The sequence below is a fragment of the Danio rerio genome, chromosome 10, assembly GCF_049306965.1.
Source record: "Danio rerio strain Tuebingen ecotype United States chromosome 10, GRCz12tu, whole genome shotgun sequence".
Taxonomy (NCBI): domain Eukaryota; kingdom Metazoa; phylum Chordata; class Actinopteri; order Cypriniformes; family Danionidae; genus Danio; species Danio rerio.
This window is the reverse complement of record NC_133185.1, coordinates 35,160,005-35,172,335: the sequence shown is the minus strand read 5'-3', so window position 1 is coordinate 35,172,335 and position 12,331 is coordinate 35,160,005. Positions and strand designations below refer to the sequence as shown.

Genomic DNA, 12,331 nt, shown 5'->3' with positions numbered 1-12,331 from the left:
CAATCAAATAATTAAAGTTAAAATAGTACTGAAATATTATTCAAATAGCATTTTCTTATTTCATATATATATATATATATATATATATATATATATATATATATATATATATATATATATATATATATATATATATATGGCACTGAGGCGTGCGTTGGCCTTAGTGTCCCACCAGTGACAATATACAGCCACATCGTACTGCAACTCATGTGATATTGCGTTTATACTCGTATTATACATAATCGTGTATAAAAGTTATTTTTACAAAGGTTCGTAAACTGCATAGTTAAAATCTAAACATCTATATTCGAGACTAAAAAAGGCTCAAAAGTACATTTTGTCATCCAACAGTCCAACATTATGGGCGACGCAGTGGGTAGTGCTAGTGTATGAGTGTGAATGAGTGTTTGTGGATGTTTCTCAGAGATGGGTTGCGGCTGGCATCCACTGCGTAAAACACTTGCTAAGTAAGTTGGCAGTTTATTCCACTGTGGCAACCCTGGATTAATAAAGGGACTAAGCCGAAAAGAAAATGAACGTCCTACGCCACCCAACATTAATCCAAGCTAGTATCGAACTGGTGACCTTCCACATGGGAGTCGGTTGCTCTACTATAAAGGCTAAAGACCATGGCCTCTAGCATCTGTGAGGTTTACCTGCACATGACTTACTAGCTAGGAAATAATATAATATAATATAATATAATATAATATAATATAATATAATATAATATAATATAATATAATATAATATAATATAATATAATATAATATAATATAATATAATATAATACAATATAATATCATATCATCATAACATATATCATATCATATCATATCATACAATACAATACAATACAATATAATATAATATAATATAATATAATTTAGTCTAAATTGGGTATAACCACTTCTTTTTTTTCACATATTATTAGTATTTTTTTTTTCTTTAAATATGTCCATTTTGAAAACCCCTGGGCTCAACTGTCCCATTTAACTGGATTTAATTCATCCCCCATGGACTTCAAATGGAAGTCCACATCCTTCAAAGGATTCACCCTCTGAATTAGGACACAACTTATAACAAAATCAAGGGAATATATGTGGTGTTTAAAGAGTGCAAACTGATTAAAATGCACTGTTAGTATCTCTTTAATTGGTAAAAAGACTAAATTCTCAACCTTTCATTTCCATCTGAATATTATCCGGATTTTTGGCCTGCACTAATATGGCCACTGGTGTCCATACGGTCATGTGTGGTGGTGAATTATGCAATGTCGTGCTGAGTTGTTTACCCGCTGTCTGCGTTCCAATAGCCTGATTGCATTGTGTTACCCGGTCGCCTCAGAGGAGAGCAGACCCTGCTAATGACTTTCTCATTCACATTGACCTTGAGGACTGCAGGTAATTAGACCTGAGCTGTTATTGTCTAATGGAAAGTTAAGGAGAGGCTGAACACCGCAGAAGCAGGGGGGAAAAAATCCCCACAATCCCAGTCTTCTCCCAGAGAGCATCAATCAGCAGTAACCAGAGGAACCTTCACCAAAGATGCATCAAATCGAAGCATTTTTATCGCTTTCAACCGCTTGTCTTTTCCATAGCATGGAGCTGTCATTTATGAATTCAATTCTGTTTTGCAGGGTTGTGTACGGAGAATGGCTTTACTGTATTTAACTCTCAACTCTGTCATCTCTGGCTGTGCATTATCATTCATAAACAAACACCAGGTGAGAGTCATAAATTGGTCTCTGGATGTGTTTCTAGACTCCTCGGTTTAGATTACACTGAAAAAAAGTGATTGTAACCGGAGAGGAATGCAGAAGATACAAATATGGTCAATAGTAAGTTTCCTTACGGTGATTAAATGTATTGTGACACTAAACTATTATTATTTTTTTGTTTTGTTTTATTTTATTTAATCTGAGTAAGTGATGTTTCATTTATTTAAACATCACTCATATTTCATTATTCATTTTATATGAGTTTTGTATTCCATTTATCTTTTTTTTTTGTTTAATAAACATTATTATGTTAATTATTATTAATTATTAAGTTAATTAGTTTCTTTGAGCTTTAACTTACATATAATGTTGTTCACTTATTGTTTATTGCATTGCTTTATTGTCATGTGTGTTTTCTTGATGGTTTTTAGTAGTTGTGTGTTCTATATATTATAATGTTGTTAAACTTGTAGAAAACGCTGTCTGTGATGTTTTCCATGAGCTTGCATTTCATGAAAATGTTTCTGTGGCAACATTTTATGTTTATTTCTATGTTTTTTATTTACTTATTTTACCAGGAAAGTCCCACTGAGGTACAACATCTCTTCTACCAGGGACAGGCAGCATATAGGACAGATTAACAGAAATATCATATCACAACACATGGACACACAAAAAAATAATGTAAACCAGAATAAATTATTAAAACATGCAGAGTTTTCTAGACAGAAAAATAGACAGATTTTAGAATATTTTTAAACATATTTAATATATAGTATAGTATTTGAGCAGTACACCAACAAACTAGATATACAGTTGAAGTCAGAACTATTAGCCCCCGTTAATTTTTTTTTCTTTTTCAAATATTTCCCAAATTATGTTTAACAGAGCAAGGAAATTTTCACAGTATGTCTGATAATATTTTTCCTTCTGGAGAAAGTCTTGTTTGTTTTATTGTAGCAAGAATAAAAGCAGTTTTTAATTTAAAAATCAAACATTTTAAGGTCAACATTAACAGCCGCTTTAAAATATTTATTTTTTCGATAGTCTACAGGACAAACCATCACTATACAATAACTTGCCTAATTACTCTGGCCTGCCTAGTTAGCCTAATTAACCTAGTTAAGCCTTTAAATGTCACTTTAAGCTGTATAGAAGTGTCTTGAAAAATATATTGTAAAATGTTATTTAAAGTTATCATGGCAAAGATAAAATAAATCAGTTATTAGAGATGAGTTATTAAAAGTATCATGTTTAGAAACGTGTTGAAAAAATCTTCTCCTGTTGAACAGAAATTAGGGAAAAAATAAACAGGGGCTAATAGTTCAGAACGTTTAATAATTCTGAGTTCAACTGTATACTGTGGTAATTTAGCAGTGTTATTTTATATAAATTACATTGATGTGCCTATGCACTTGAATCATACAGTGACAAATCATAATACGCTATGATAAACAATATCCAAGTTTTTTTTTTTTTTTTTTTGAACTGTAAAAATATGTTCCTTGGATATAAAGTACAGCTGAAGTCAGAATTATTAGCCCCCTGAATTATTAGACCCCCTGTTTATTTTTTTTCCCTAATTTCTGTTTAACGGAGAAAAGATTTTTTCAACACATTTCTAAACAATAGTTTTAACAACTCATCTCTAATAACTGATTTATTTTATCTTTGCCATGATGGCAGTAGTTGGCAGTTCATTCCGCTGGGACTAAGACGACAAGAAAATGAATGAATCAATGAATGATGACAGTAAATGATATTTGACTAGATATTTTTCAAGACACTTCTATACAGCTTAAAGTGACATTTAAAGGCTTAACTAGGTTAATTAGGTTAACTAGGCAGGTTAGGGTAATTAGGCAAGTTATTGTATAACGATTGTTTGTTCTGTAGACTATCGAAAAAGAATTAGCTTGAAGGGGCTAATAATTTTGACTTTAAAAATGATGTTTGAAAAATTAATAACCGTGTTTATTCCAGTGAAAATAAAACAAATAAGACTTTCTCCAAAAGAAAAAATATTATCAGGCATACAGTGAAAATTTTCTTGCCCTGTTAAACATAATTCGGGAAATATTTAAAAAAGAATAACAAATTCAAAGTGGGGCTAACAATTCTGACTTCAACTGTATATCTCCATAATCCAATACTGATAGAAATGTACACTCAAATAAATGTATTTACAGTATATAAATCATTATTATCGTTTATTTATTTATTTATTTATTTATTTATTTATTTATTTATTTTTTTTTTTTTTACAAGAAGTTTAATTTATTTTAAATTTCACAGGGAAGTGAAGTGTTTAGTTTCCTGCAATCACGTTTCGTCTTGTCAGAAACAGATAAACATGACTATGGCAATGTTTTATGAGCATGTGACTGTCTATAAGTATAAATTATAAAATAATAATAATAATAATAATAATAATAATAATATTAATAAAAATAAAAAACAATATTTAAAAAAATTATAATAACAGTTCAAACAAGTATTAAATAAATAAATACATATCCACACACACACAAAAAAAAACTTTTGTAAAGAAATACAAAATAAAAATCAATAAATAAAAAGCTATTTATGTCTGTGTGTCGACATAAAACGTACATAATTAGTCTTCGTGAGATAAAACTGATTATTACTACTAATATTTGAAAGTAATTTAAACTCATGTAAGACTATGAGAAAAAAAGACATGATTTATGATAGCAAATGTATTAAAAATGTACTTTTGCTGTGGTAAATCAGCTTGCTCCTAGTAAAGATCCACTGTAATCATCCAAATTACTGTGAGGCTCCTGAAAAACTGAGAAAATTAGTAGGGTTGTTATTTTTGGGTTTGCTGCTCCTCTGCACTGGTGTGTGTTTCCAGCTTTGGCTTAATTGGAGAAACGGGTGACACTTGTTACGATCTCCATCACCGAACCCCTAAGAGAGATTATTCTTAATCAGCTCTCTCATTATGGTATCCTAATCATCTTCACAGCTGCCGGACACTGATTATTTATGTCTTTAATTTTTCTCATGTCTCGATAACAGCTGTTAATGACCATAGTGCCCACGTCCATGAGATCTAATCAACGCACGCATTAAAACGAATAGTGATGTTGTCTAAAGTGCCAATATTTTCATAAAGGTTGATGCTTTCACTGTAAAGGTTGAGAACTTTTTCACTGTATTATTATCTCTGTAGTCTTATTTAGGTGGGTTGAAGAAGTTTATGATGTTTTTATTAAAAGTATCATAATAAAGTTTATTTCAGTTTCAGCCCACCAAAGTCTAATCTGTCCCACCACTTGCATTTTTTCAGAGTTTTCAGTGTTTTATTTTACAGTTGATGCATTGATGATCAAATGCAAAGAGATTAGCAGATTTAACATGACAGGAAATGTCATATTCATTTGTTGTTTGTGTGTCACTTGGTGCATAAATGTGACTTGTCTTACAGTTTTGCACTTCAAATTAGTAACTTGTTAAATTTGTCAATTAATGGCACAATTACAGTCTTTAAAAGACAATACACTGTAAAAAAAATAAGTCCTTCAAGCAGGTATTGGATCACTTTATTACAAATGAACACTGGAGTTGTTTGTAGTGAGAATATGATCCGACCAGACCAAAATTCCAAAAGATGTTGCACATTTTTGGACTAAACCAGCAACTATAGTAACAGCCCCACCTTTAAATATTAAAGTGCCAAATAGTGAGCTGACCAGTTTGTTATTTGCCTCTAAGCTGCGGTCTTAAAACAAGTTTTACCAGATTCACATTTTGTTTTAAATGATGGAAGATAATAATTATGTATTTAGGATTCATCTTTTTTTCATATTATCTTTATATATATATATATATATATATATATATATATATATATATATATATATATATATATATATATATATATATATATATTTTTTTTTTTTTTTTTTATTCTAATCTCACTAGAGTATTTATAAAACTGGATTAACTTTCAATTTAAATCCATATTTGTGTATAAATACATCGTAGTAAAATAGTGTAGTAAGCACTTTGACAACATTGTAGGAAATATTTTATGGTGCATCAAAAAAAGTAGTTAAGATCACCATCCGACAAGCTGATCCAGCAAAAAAATGCTACTAAAATTAAATAAAAATTATGCGAATAACTGGGAAAAAAATATAAAAATTCAGAAAAAAGAACCACCCCTTTCAATAGACTGGCTACAGGCCTGAGTAAGCTGCCCTGAGTGTATAGTGGGATGAGGGCAGGTATTTTTTTTTACTGTAGGTACTGTCGGTAGTACCCAAATTTTATCCATGTATAATTCTATGCCATTTTTTTAGTAGAAATAAAATTAGAAGTGCATTCACACACAAAAAAACCTGCATCCATGCTTCATTCTTAAAATGTATAGTTTGTGTTAGTGGTGGATAGTAACTATATAATATCCGATGACCAGGGATACATTTGGCCAGTGCAGTAGAATCTTCATACTAACAAAGCGATGTGTTCTCTCTTTGTTTAGAACTCCATAGGAATTTCATATATATATATATATATATATATATATATATATATATATATATATATATATATATATATATATATATATATATATATATATATATATATATATACATTTTTTTTTATGACATTTAATTTTTCTATATTGAAGTTAGAAATTTCAGCATTGTGATAGCACTAGTGCATTGTGACCTCAAAAAGTGTCAACTAGCAATTTGCTCTCAATTACACACCAAGAGACCAGTCTAAGGACACTGACACTGCCTTCTATCAACAGTTTTGACACCTGAAATAAAAGCTTTTATAGTGCACTTGTCTCGCTGATATATTCCTCGCACAGACCTGCTGCTTTTGCCAGATGCTTGTGCCAGGGTTCTCCATCAGGGAGGCTATTTTTACTGGTCATGAATCAACCCAGATGAACACATTCGGAGCATCGTGAATGACAATGAGTGCTATTAATTAACCAATTCATAATACATTTTCTGCCTTTTGAGTTATCACACCGAGAATCACTATGAATCCAGATGACGGCCAGCACATAAAATGGTGCTACGACCCTTTTATATAAGCCAAAATCTAAAACTAATCTACAGTAAATAATGATCTTTACAACTTTTCGGAAGTATACCAAGACTGGAGCTGTTGTCACTTTTTTTTTTTTTTTTTTTTTTGGAGAGAAAAAAAAATGCATTACCTACATGAAATGCTAATAATTACGACTGAGGTAGAGGATGGATGGATGAATGGATGGGTGGGTGGGTAGATAGATAGATAGATAGATAGATAGATAGATAGATAGATAGATAGATAGATAGATAGATAGATAGATAGATAGATAGATAGATAGATAGATAGATAGATAGATAGATAGATAGATAGATAGATAGATAGATAGATAGATAGATAGATAGATAGATAGATAGATAGAAAGATAGATAGATAGATAGATCAAATGAATTAGCATCTTGCAAATCATGCTAACTAGAGGCTATTGACTAATTTGTTGTTATGTTTTCTAACAAGTTTAACATGATTCAACATCTTAACACATGGAATGAATTAGCATAACAACTGATTTAGCATCTTGCTAGCATCTTGCATCTAGCATTGTATCTTGATTTAGCACATTGCAAACATGTCTCTAGCATGTCAGCGTATTAATACATGGTTAGTATGAACAATTACTAAAATGAATGGCTGTTCATTTCTTTTCGGCTACTAACGTTTCTGTAAATTCCGTAGCGTTGTTAGAACACATGGCTAACATGTTTTAAGATGCGATTAAACGCCATGTTGTAAACCTTTGAACAAACATTTAACAGTGAAACAAGTATGAAACATAAATAATTAATGAAATAGCAACAACATAAAAGGCAGCATTTTCTGGCCAGCAGTAAACAACACACAAAACCACTCCTTAAGACAAACAAAACTGGAAATGATTGGACCATCTGCTGTATGTCTTTACATCCACTTATGGATTTATATTTAACCCCGAACACACAAGCATAGCATTGCAATCCAACTGTGCAAAACACAAACGCAAGGTACTTAGCTATTGACACCGAGATGCATAAGAATCATCCACGTCTCATTCATATTTGATGGGCCATATTTGGTCTTACCTAAGGAAACAAAGAAAAAGAGATTCAGTTGGCAACAATAATTGCATGTCAGAGAAAATATATAACATACACTTGAGAATACCAGCAGAGAGCAGACCATAAAGACTAGCATAAGGGGCTTTTCATGAATATTACTTTGGTTCAAGGCCATAACCATAATTTGAATCATTTTTAGCATGTTATATGGGAAGGGGGTCTAAAAACAGACTTTTAAAATGACAACAGCTGTGCTCAAGGGCTGAGAGCAGGGTAAAAGCCCCTGATGGATTATCTGTTGCCAGCAGAACTGAGGATAACAGCAGCAATTGTCCTGCAAGCTGCTAGCAACAAGTATTACCCCCTAGAGGAAGCAGATCCCATCTAATTGTGGCGCTATATCACGCACTGCTTGAGCAAAATTACATATTGTTGCAATCTAAGTAACAGAAGAAGAAACGTAATTCTAGGTGCAGTGAGGTGCAAAATAATATTTCCGAACAACCAACATCATTGCTCAGTGTACTCAAGCAAAGCTGTATATTCTATATGTAATAACTATATGCACATTGTAAAAATAATAATAAAATAAAATAAAGGAAAGAATAAAAAATAAATAAAATGGAGGGACCAGCAATTAATATGCAGCTAAACATTCACAAAGTGCATAGTTTTTTTTTTTTTACAGGATCATCCACAGATTTTTTTTACACTTTAACTATACAATGTAGTCTAACTGCAAGACAGATGGATGGACAGATAGATGAATACATAGATAAATAGATACATAGATAGACGGACGAACGGACAGACAGAGATGGATGGATGGATGGATGGATGGATGGATAAATGGTTGTATGGATGGATGGATGGATGGATGGATGGATGGATGGATGGATGGATGGATGGATGGATGGATGGATGGATGGATGGATGGATGGGTGTATGGATGGGTGGGTGGGTTGTTGGGTGGGTGGGTTGGATGGATGGATGGATGGAAGGATGGATGGATGGGTGTATGGATGGGTGGGTGGGTTGTTGGGTGGGTGGATTGGATGGATGGATGGATGGATGGATGGATGGATGGATGGAGGGAGGAATGGAGGAATGGATGGATGGAGGAATGGACGGATGGATGGACAGACGGATAGACAGACAAATACACAGACACACGGACAGGCCGACGGGCGGACGGATAGACAGATAGATAGATTGTAAAATAGTTTAATGATGCTAAAATTAATTAGCAAACTGGAAAACATGCCAGTTCTCATGACTATTGGCTAATATGTTTTAGTATGTTTTCTAGTAACATTCCAGTGTTACATGTTTCAAACACATTTTAACACTATTAACATGTTGTTAGCATTTAGCATGTCTAACAGTGTAGCTTGTGTTTTTATTATGATTAGCACAGTGTAAACATGTTTTGACACTGCTAGCATGTCTACCCTGCTGAAAAATCCAGCTTAAACCAGCCTAGGATGGTTGGCTGGTTTTAGCTGGTCGACCAGCCTGGTTTTAGAGGGGTTTTGGCCACTTCCAGGCTGGTTTCCAGCCATTTCCAGCCTGGTCTTAGCTGGTCAGGCTGAAAAGTGACCAGTTAAAACCATCCGAAACCAGTTTGACCATCCTGGTTAAAGCTGGACATAGCTGGTTTTGGCTGGGCTCCTAGCCTGGTTGGCTGGTCAAGCTGGTTTTAGCTGGTCATCCCCCAACCTGTCCAGCAAAAACCAGGCTGGAAATTGCTAGAAACCAGCCTGGAAGTGGCCAAAACCCCTCTAAAACCAGGCTGATCAACCAGCTAAAACCAGCCAACTATCCTACAGTAGGTTGGTTTAAGCTGGATCTTTCAGCAGGGTATACATGGTTATAATGAACAATTACTAAAATTAGTGACTGCTACTAATATTTCTGTCATTTGAATATTATATTAGGTTGAATCAGTTGCCTATGCTACTGCACATGCTTAAAACATGTGGCTAAAATGTTGCTAGCATTTTTTACACTTGGTTAACACTTGTATGTTACCACTTATTGCATATTGACAGCATTTGTCTTACATGTTAAGTATGAACAACTGCTAACAGTAATGACCATATTAGGTTTTTTTTTACTATGTTGACAGATGTGTACTGGTGTTCTATTTTTCTCTCTTTAATATAGATTAAAACTGTTTCTCCAACCAAAGATATATGACAGCCCACATGAAAAAAAAATATATATATATATATATATAGTAACTATGTTTTTTGAACCATACCATAGCAAATTGTACTGCAATATTTACAACAAATTGTTAATGAATGCTCCAGCATAGTATTAACAATAGTGTGCTGAAAATCTGTGCTAATTACTGTAGCATATTTAGTTTTTACTACAGTAAATTGTGGTGTATTGCAGTATAATATACTCTATAGTTGTAGAAAACAAAAACTACATTATGGAGTCATTTGTTTATATTACTATAGTTTTGTGTTACCATACTGCAACAGATTCATCACACTTTACTACAGTATAGTTCAGAAACACTATACTTATTACTGTAAAATAATATATAATATTTTTAATATTGGAGTGTTGTGAAGAAATCAGTTAAAACATGTTTTTCTTGCACTTCTGAAGCATAAATAATGGATTTAAACTTTCAGAAAGTAGAATGCTTGCTAAACAGATGTTATGTAAACAACAAATAAATAAATAAAGCATAGAGAAAAACGAATGGACGTCAGTAACTGTAAAACTACAGAGAAAGTATTCTGGCCAAAAAGAGCCGCAGTGTGAAATCTGCCCTAGATTTGATATATTTCTCTCTTTATCTCGCTGTGGTAGCAGGTACGTGTGTTCAGTCTTTCTTCCTGTTTCAGTCAAGGGACTGTGCTAATTACATATGCAAAACACAAAATCTTTCTGTTAATGATGCCCTCAGTGAGTTGGTGTGCCAACAGGAATGAACATGAAGCCAAAATGGTCTGAACAGCTACCATGTTTGATTTGTGCGGAATAAAAGACAATCTCTGTTATCTTAATTTAACACTGTATTGATGATTTTGGCTGCTTTTTTATTATCCAGATTAAACAGATGGCTTAAATTCACATTGTAGTTTTATTAAATGCATTCAGTTAAATACGTTAATCCTCTTACCTTCAGGAGGTGGTGAGGGCAAATTAATTTTAATATGTATCTGAAGAAATGTTTACATTGCCTGCAAAGTCAATTCCAGACTCAAACCACATATAATTAGACCTGCTGTTTACATACTGTACTGTGTGTGGAATTGATTTGATTCATTAGAATAAAACATTCCCATGAAAGCACAGCAAGCAAGCCTCATACTTTTTTTTAATGCTTGCAAAAGGAACAGGAGCTGATCTGCTACAGGACAAGTTATTAAAGTTGTAAATTTGATATTATTTAAATAGCAGTTTTTTTATTTAGCAACAACATAAAATACATTTATTTGTTAGTTTGTTAGATATTGCAAATTTATATAATAACTAAAAGATTATTTTTAGATTAGATTTAAAAATTATAAATTATAATTTTAATTATAAGATTATAAATTATATAATTTTATAATTATAATAAATTATAATATATTTTTTCATATTATTATTCACTTATTTGTAAGCTTGTATACTTTTATTAATATTGTGGCAAGTTTAAACATAATTGTGTGTTATTTTTGCTTCTCTTCAAAATTAAAATCAAATAAATAAATGAATATGTAATTATTTTGATACATCTTTGAATGATTCTCTAGCGTGATGTCTAAAGTGATGACAAAATGGGTGATTTTGCTCACATTTTAAGATTATAAGGCTGAACAGCATTGTCAAAACTGTAGAGTGTCCTCTGCTTGTTGCTGTATGTGGGCAGAGTAATACACAAGGGTAAAGGGTGAACAGTGATATTACTGGCAGAATATTGCACGTCTTAATCAGCCAATCAGATTCAAGAACCAGACAAATACAATACAATACGATACGATACGATACGATACGATACGATACAATACAATATAATATAATATAACATAATATAATATAATATAATATAACATAACATAATATAATATGCAAGGAAAATGTAAAGCATAAGTCCAAATTTGCTTCTCCAAAATACTAATATAGATATTAGGTAATTAAACAGTTCTTTTATCAAATGCCTATACAAAAAATAAATAAATAAATAAATAAAACCTTCATAGTTTTCTGCCAAGATACTCTCATTACAACATGAAATGTTAATATGCTTTAAAGGCATAATAAATTATGAATATGTATTCTTCAGCTGCTTTTTTACCCTATATGTACCATCAATGCAGAACTCACTTTTTTTTCTTGGATTTTATTCAGTCTGCGCCTCACATAAATCTAACATAGCTTTGTGCGTCATGCAAAACAGTCCATAATGAATGAAGAGATTGATATTTTTGCAGTCCCCAACCCATTTAAAATACAGTTTATAAAATCCAATGCAATTTATACAAAC

At 32.1% G+C, this 12,331-nt stretch overlaps 1 protein-coding gene and 1 long non-coding RNA gene across 8 annotated transcripts in view; one reads left to right on the top strand and one right to left on the bottom strand.

The window, feature by feature from the left end:
• Positions 1-12,331, bottom strand: part of ntm (neurotrimin) — a 631,630-nt gene that overhangs the window by 371,595 nt on the left and 247,704 nt on the right.
• Positions 922-3,620, top strand: LOC141376269 (uncharacterized). Its single transcript, XR_012386017.1, has 2 exons — positions 922-2,189; positions 2,335-3,620. It is a non-coding gene; the product is annotated as an uncharacterized lncRNA (long non-coding RNA).